Source organism: Schistocerca cancellata, chromosome 6 (assembly GCF_023864275.1).
Source record: "Schistocerca cancellata isolate TAMUIC-IGC-003103 chromosome 6, iqSchCanc2.1, whole genome shotgun sequence".
Lineage (NCBI taxonomy): Eukaryota > Metazoa > Arthropoda > Insecta > Orthoptera > Acrididae > Schistocerca > Schistocerca cancellata.
This window is the reverse complement of record NC_064631.1, coordinates 525285966-525294377: the sequence shown is the minus strand read 5'-3', so window position 1 is coordinate 525294377 and position 8412 is coordinate 525285966. Positions and strand designations below refer to the sequence as shown.

Sequence of the window (8412 nt, the reverse complement as noted above, 5' to 3'; positions counted from 1 at the left end):
TTCTTTCTTGTCGGTTATGTGGTGGAGAAATTCTCCCTGAATCGTAACTGCGTGCTGGACCGTTGCGTCTGAAGATATTCTGTCTCACTTGATATGGTTCCCATATTGTCAGTTTCTCTGATTGTCTCTGTGATAGTCACTACCGCGGAGAGGTGATCATTCCCTGTAATTATTACTACTCTGCCAACGTTGTCATATGGATGGTGTCTCTTTTGGTCACGATTTGTGTTGTGAGAATAGCCTTGTCGTGTCCAGTTATTATTTCTTTCATCGCGGAATTGCGACGGATGTGACCTGTAATTCTTGTGTTCCTGTTTTCGCCTTCCACGATTGTCAGTGTCAATTTCTAATTCTTGTAAGAGTCCCTGAGAAGCTTCAATGTCGTCTTTGCAACGTCCTGCCAAAATAATATGTCGTAAATGTTCAGGTAATTTGATTAAGGAAACGCGGATGAGTTCTGAGGGGATGTATGGGTTTGACAGGTACTGATTCTTGTGCAACATGTCTTCAAAATATTTCACAAGACTGGAAAATTCAGATTGTTCGAAATCTTTCTTCATTATGATGCTATGTTTTACCCGGTCTAGTGTAACTTGAGACCAATATGCTGAGAGGAAGGCATGATAAAATTCTCCTTCACTGTGTCAATCGTGAATGACCGATCGCATTCTTACAGCTGGTTCATTCTCTAAATAGCCACACATAAATTCTAATCTGTGCTCTAATGACCAGTTGGGAGGAAAACATTGAGAGAATTGATGGAGCCACGCTTGTGGATGAATGTCGTTGCCAGAATTCTTAAATGTTTTAAATTTACGTGTAGTAATGAACAGCTTATAGTCAAAATCAACATGTCGCATATCGGTCATTGTTACGTCGTGTCGGCGGTTCCATCTCAAAATTCGGTGCACCTTGCCAATTTATTTAATAATTTCCGAAATGCCCTGTGTTATTATTTTGTGGCTTTTCCGTATTTCTAAGTTCCTCTTCCCGTGTTGGTGCATGAGTGTCCTCTGAAATATGAAATTTTTGTATTACTTGTGCCAATGATCTTGTACATCCCGGAGTTCTCTTTTGTATTGCATATTAATTTGATTCTGATTTTGTTTAAATTTCTTAATTTGTTCATACTCTTCTGTGTCAGTGATGGCTACAGGTCTTGTGTCATTCAGATCATCATCTACCTTTACAGATAAGTTAGTGAACTGATCCGAAAGTTCTGCTACTTTCTCCGAAAGTGTACTTATTTCCTCAGTGTGTTTTTCTGAGCCAAGTTTCAGAGTGTCAATTTGTGTTGAAATCGTATCTACTGTGTCTTTTAAGTTTTCTTGAGTTTTTGCAAGTTGCGTAACAGAATCGGTAGATGCAACTCAGTCAATTTTAGCTTGCAAGGTGTCGTGATTTTCATGAACGATAGTTTGCAGTTCTTTTATGGCTGCTTCGTGATTGTGTAATGCATTTTCATGACGCGAAAAATTAGGTTGGAAATGCTCACAAATTTGTGTTTTTACGTCATTACAGACTTTTTGACATTTCGATTCGATGTTATGTAACTCAGTAATTAAATCCTCACGTGTTTGTTCAAGCGTGGTGTCTAACTTTTGAAGATTTTGTTCCATTGTGTCTAACTGTTGCTGTGTTTGTCTCTGTTGTTGTTCCATTGTGTCTAACTGTTGCTGTGTTTGTCTCTGGTGTTGTTCCATTGTGTCTAACTTTTGAAGCCTTTGTCCCATTTGTCTCTGATTTTGTTCCATTTGTTGCATTAATTGCAGTAATAATGTATTAGTGTCTGGAATCTGCTTCTCTATGCTTTTTGGCAGTGCATTTTCACCGGCAACATTCACATTTTGACAAACAGAAAATGTGTCTTGACTCATTTGAGAAAACGGTGAGGACCCAAAACCTAAGTCTACAGTATTTGCAAAATTGTGTTCTGTCATTTCGGATTCCTGAGGCGAGCTGTTGCTGACCGATCGATCGATAATGCTTCCCTGTTCACTAATTGTTTCACTGCCTACGCCATTGTTTGCCGCCCGCTCCATTTCCTTATGCACAATTACCAAATTACTATGTTGAACATTAGTTAATTCATTACACGGTGGCGCTAACACACTGCTTTCGTCTTCACTGTCATTTCTCAGTTTACTTTGGAGCCTAGTATTACGTTTTTCACACGCCATTATTGTCACAATATTTCACACGACAACACAGAAAAACAAAATTTGAAGAGCAAAAATAGGGGAACACATTAACATAGCACTGAAAATAATATCTAGTTAATTGCAAGCGCAGCTGCGAAATACTTGGTGCAAATCTACATGCATGCCACAACTGTTTTACTGTACAATAATGAAAAACTACAACTACAAAGGAAACTCTCTCTACAATTACGCGCTAGCAATAAACAATAGCTACACTAAATACACAAACTACAAGAAAATAATCAGAAGATTCCAGTGAGGTATCTTCGGCTAAGGGTCGACATATGAAACGTCCCCTTAGAAAAATTATATACGTGACTGTGCTTAAACTGACACACAATATTTTTAGCGCAACGCAATCTGGCTTTCAAAATTCCCTACAAAAGAATGGCCCTGACTAACACTAACCTATACCTTTCACAAATCACTTACCTCACAAAAATCTTCATTACTCGAACTACTGCAATACAGCGAGTGCCACTACTGCCAGCTAAATAAAAGATTCAAACTACTGAAGGCACTAACTACTGATAGGCATAGTTAGCATTAGCAAATGAAAGATTTTAATAGAGAACAAACAATGTATTTACCTCAATAGTGTCCAAAAGTCATAATGTATATAGCAGTTCATGATATCCAGTATTACAAACTTCAAAACTCCGCCATCTCCCTCCCCACATCCACCACTGCTGGCGGCTCACCTCCAACTGCGCAACGCTACGCGCTGTTAACATCCAGCTGTCCAACACTACAATGGCAGACAACAATGCAAACCAGCCACAGACTGCACACAGCACAGCCAGTGATTTTCATACAGAGCGCTACGTGGCGTTACCAATAAGAAAACGTAAACAGCCTACTTACATTGTTTATTTACATATACGTGTTCCTTTAAGTAGTACCACATATTTCATCTGAATTTGTGTTAATGTAAGTATTGTATACGTATATTTTTGTAATACTGTTGGTAAGACCGGAGAGACTAATATCTGCAAAGTCAGACGAATGAACATTTGAAGGAACGTGGAAGGAGAGAGAGAAACAGATGGCGGGCATGATACTTTTATGGGCTTAAAATTTGTAAAAAATGAGTATGGGAAACAATCAATGACTAAATGTTACTGAAAAAAGTGTACAAAGTTGGAGTAAAGTACGCGTGATTCAAATACTTAAAGTCGTTAAGAATCTACAAACCGATTTATGACGATAAGGGAGCAGACGTGTGACCAGTAGATTAGGGAAGAATGCGAAATTTTACTGAATTTCGGCGAGGAATGATTAATGAATAACACCTTTGTGGACGTAGAACACAAGTAATTGCGTTATATGTGTTTTTGTGTTCATTTAAGAATCGCAACTCTACAATTATATATTGGGTGTTACGATCAAAATAACATGAAAATCGGCGACTGTAAGTTAAATGAGAAAAAAATTATTACAACCTGATGGTTCCATCATATACTGCTCCGAATTAATGTGTACCTCCCAAAAAAGCTATCTGATTCAAGCCAATTTGTCACCACACAGCGGTAATTATCATTTTGCGTAAAATCGAGAAAGGCTCCACGTTATGTATGTAAATTCAGCGAAAACATCACTCGCCATTTTTGCAGAAGAGACTTCTTTACATATATCTTAGGAGACAGAACAATACTGACAACAAAAGTGAACAAAACAGTCATATGTGCACATCAAAAAATGACATGCAGTAGGGGACTTCCTTCTCCTACCTGTATCTAATAAAAGCGAAATCATTCATTTAGTAGCATACTACATGATGAAACCTGAGCATAGCTGCTTAATCAGTATTTAAGTGAACACTGTAGCCAGCCATAGAGTGTGTTAAGAGTTGAAATTTTCTAGAGCCAGTATAAACTAATGAACATTATGCGGTATTAAAATTACATGCTGAAACTGACAAAGAAAACTATCGAAAGAGTCGATTTTTTTTAATGTTTACACGTACAGTGTGACTTCAGTTATGACCATAAACAAAAATTAATTGCGGGAGAACGTCGGTAAGCGCGCTAACGTGAAGCGAAAATGAAATCGATACAGGATGAAACTTCACTCTGCAGTGGAGCGTGCGTTAATCTGAAACATTATTGGTCGATTATAACTCAATACCGGACCGAGGCTCGAAACCTGGACCTTTATCTTTGGTGGTCCAGTGCTATAAGCCGTCTCCTTTTGTCCCCTCGCTCTCCTGATACGTCTTCATCAGCGAGCTTTCCAGCCATATTTTCTTGTATATGCTCCCAGTGCTTCTCCTTTCAATTATGTGTGGTACTGTAGTAAGGTAAGTAATAAAGAAAAGAGATTCTTCGTGAAGAAGTACATTAAATATAACGTATCCTAATAAAATTAAAATCCTTCTTCTTGTTAGACTGAAAACTTTGTCCTTCATAGTGAATAAATTAAGATGCATTTCTCTCGTATTAAGACAAATAACATCTTCTACAGCGAAAAAAATTGTAAAAAGAAAAAAAGATAAGAATTTAATGCCCTCTTAACAAGCTGAGTGCAAGTACAGCTCTCAGTCAGCACTTTTAGTACTTTTAGGTAGTTAACCGAAAATGCTTTTTACTGTTAGCTGTGTTTTATGTTTGCATTAAAGATGAAACTCTCACTTTGTTTAAATTAGTTGAAAAAAGGATTTACAGATATTATTTGTTCTTCGTTCTATATGACTACTTATATCAATCGTTTATATGTTGTTCCCATTTTTTGATTTCTTACTGTTGTTATTTTCATTAAGTAGTCCTGGGAACCTTTGCCTTCCGTTTCCTTAATTTCAGCGCAGGTTACTACATCGTCTATTTCATACTGCGTCAGATCATTATTACTTAAGACTGCAAAGTCGAGGTTAGGCTTCATTCGGAGGGTCCTGTGGCCTTATTCCCAGCCTTCAGCTACTTCGTTGCTTGTCTTGTCTTTCTGAACACGGTACTGTTCTGGTTTTTACTTTCGCAGTGAGGATTTAGAAGACTGTCACAATGTGTTGCGTAAACCTTCCACGGTTTTTTCCGGCGCGGTGTCTTTAACGGTCAAAGATTTGTCGTCATATTTGTTTACTGGGTATTCAGAATAGCTATTTTCACTATTTTGAAGTTCATCTTTGATAGTTCCACAAGGGATGCAGGAGAACGTCTGAGGTGTTTGGAGCGAGGGAGATGCTAACGGTGGAAGTATAACTATGATGGACGATCATAAGCTGAACTTGATGATTCAGTCGGTAAGAGCTATTTTATAAAAAGGCAAAGGTTCCAGCTTCGAGTTCCGATCCGACACACAGTTTTAACTCGAAGAATTTCCAATATCGGTACAGTTATAACTCACTTACCTAAAAAGTGGTCACCGGATCCGTAGATAATGCAGTCCATCAACAATCACTCTCTGCTGCGTTCTACCCATTGCGCTTCCTTCTAATTCATCAAATTCAAGCTTTCGCCTCTTTCTTTACGTCGTCTTCCCATCAATTTCTTGGCTAACCGAGGTGTTGAAAGCTTGCATGGAAAGTCTGGCCTCTGACATCAGGATTATGTGACTTGCCCATCGGAGTCGTCTGCTCTTTTAATGTGAAACGTTGGGCTGGTTGAGAATATCACAAATTTCATTGTTGTTTCTTGCTCTCCAAATGTCTCCGTCTCCCATCGGCCTCTGATACTTCTCGTCACCCTTCTTTAAGGTGTTAGGACCTTTTACATCTGCCATTTAGCTAGTGTCCAGCTTTCTGGACCATACGGGACAACGGGCTGTACAACAGCATTGTAGATCACTACCGAAGCGTGTAATGTGGCTTTATACCTGAAGGTGTTCTGAGGACTTATACACACCTGGAACCAACAGAAGTTGTTATATGTATAGGTTTTTAATTATAATAATTTTACCAGCTTTCCAGGTACCCGGAGGATTCCTCTTTCATTGCTTTAACCACATAGTACTATTCCTTCTCTTCCTGCTATCGAATACCAGTCCGCAATAACTATTAAATTTTCGTGTCCCTTAGCTACCTGAATAATTTCTTTTACCTCATCATACATGTCCTCAATCTCTTCCTCATCTGCAGAGCTAATTGGCAATAAGCTTGTGCTACTTTGGTGGGTATGGGCTTTGTGTCTATCTTGGCTACAATAATGCGTTCACTATGATGTTCATAGTAGCTTACACGCGTTCCTATTTTCTTAATATCAAACCGACCCGTACGTTACCTTTATCTGATTTTGTATTTAGAGCCCTGTATTCACCTGACCAGAAGTCCTATTCCTCCTGCCACCGAACTAAGTCCTGTTCCTCCTGCCACCGAACTTCATTAACTCCCACTATATCTAACATTTACCTATCAATTTCTCTTCTTAAATTTTCTAACCTACATACCCTTTTTACGTATCTGACATTCCACGTTCCGATTCGTAGATTGCCAGTTTTGTTTCTCCTGAGGTGCCCTCGCCCGGCAATCCGAATAGGGGACTATTTTACCACTGGAATATTTTAACCAAGAGGTTGACATTATCATTTAACTATGCAGTAGAGCTCCATGCCCTCGGGAAAAATTACGGCTGTAGTTCCCCCTTGCTTTCAACCGTTCGCAATAGGAGCACAGAAAGGCCGTTTTCGTTAATGTGTGTGTGTGAATTCTTATCGGTCCCCAGACTTACACACTACTTAAATTAACTTAATCTAACTTATGATAAGAGCAACACACACACCCATACCCGAGGGAGGACTCGAACCTCCGGCTGGCCCTCGCCGTCCGCGACATGACGCCTCAAACCGCATGGCCACTCTGCGCAGCTTTCGTTACTGTTACAAGGCTAGATCAGTCAATCATCTAGACTCATGTGCCTGCAACTACAGAAAAAGCTGCTGCCCCTCTTCAAGAACCACACGTTTGCCTGGTCTCTCAATAGATTCCCGTGCGTTATAGTTGCACCTACGATACGGCTAGCTGTATCGCTGAGGCATGCAAGCCTGTCCACTAATGGCAAGATCCATGTTTCGTGGGGGGAGGGAAGATGGGGGGGGGGGCGAGTGGTTGTGAAATGATTGCTAAATATCGGACTACTGTATTGGTAAACTCCGAAAGGATCCTTACAGGTAGGCTGTGTGAACCGGAAGACGTGCCATTACTAAATGCTTTAAACTGCATCACTACACGGAGCACACCTATTTCTAAGTTGCACATGTCGGCAGTTGTTCGCGATTCAAATTTTAGAATATTTACTTCACATTCTTTGGCGAAGAAATTTCAGAAAACTGTGTTTAACAGCTCCGCTTTAGCGGCGCTGTCATCGGTTATATTACCACTGGTATCGGACGGTGGAGTTATTGGTTGTGCCTTGCCGCTGGTGTACTTTTTACATAAGACCAGAACCTTTATGGAAGACTAGCGTGTAGCGCGACCCGCAAGCAAACATTTATATTTTATAAACACTTGGCCAATCCCTAGATGTGTCACAAATCTGGACGAAATCCGCGATAACAGTTAAGGCCGGTTCCCACTAGAGCGCGGTAGCGCGGCGTGCGGCAACGGCAGCGGCAAGCGTTTTCCGCGTTGACGTGGCGGCTTGCGGAATTGGCGTTCCCATCTGGAGCGCAGGGGCCATGCTAATCTTCTCTGTATCGTTCCAATTTTAGTATATGTACCGCCGAAGCGAGTACTCCCATCTGGAAGCGGCAGGCGTTAGCGGTAGCCAATGACGGACAGCCACTGAGGTACGGGGCAGGACCCACTGAAACGCGCGGTGGGTTTGATTAACTATATCTTACACCTACATGAAGGAAAGACGAAGTTGGGTGAAGACATACCAATTTTTCATTTTCTGTACAATGTACTCTTTCACATATTTCATTATTCATGTTTTCTCATTTCATCATAAACAGATTTCGTGACTACCGTTCGCGATTGTTCACTATCTCCTAACACATTGAAACAATGTACGACAAAAGAGATTATTCAGATAGTTAAGCGAGACAAAAATTTAAAATGTGATACGGAAGCAGGTACACGAAAACAGTAAGAACACAAAGGCTAGGTGGAAGGGATGAAAGTGGAAGCCACCTGATAGAATTTCCCACAGAGCATAATGTAATCATCGCCAGCACCTTGCTTAACAATCACGAAAGAATAATATATATTTGGAACAGTTTTCGAAACCAGATTTTAAATTTTAAAGCATTTCCTGGGGCAGACGCAAACCTGACTGAAGAC

The 8412-nt window shown here is 40.2% G+C and overlaps 1 pseudogene; it reads right to left on the bottom strand.

The window, feature by feature from the left end:
• Positions 1 to 7794: 7794 nt before the first annotated feature.
• LOC126090341 (U6 spliceosomal RNA) lies at positions 7795 to 7862 on the bottom strand (annotated as a pseudogene).
• Positions 7863 to 8412: the final 550 nt, after the last annotated feature.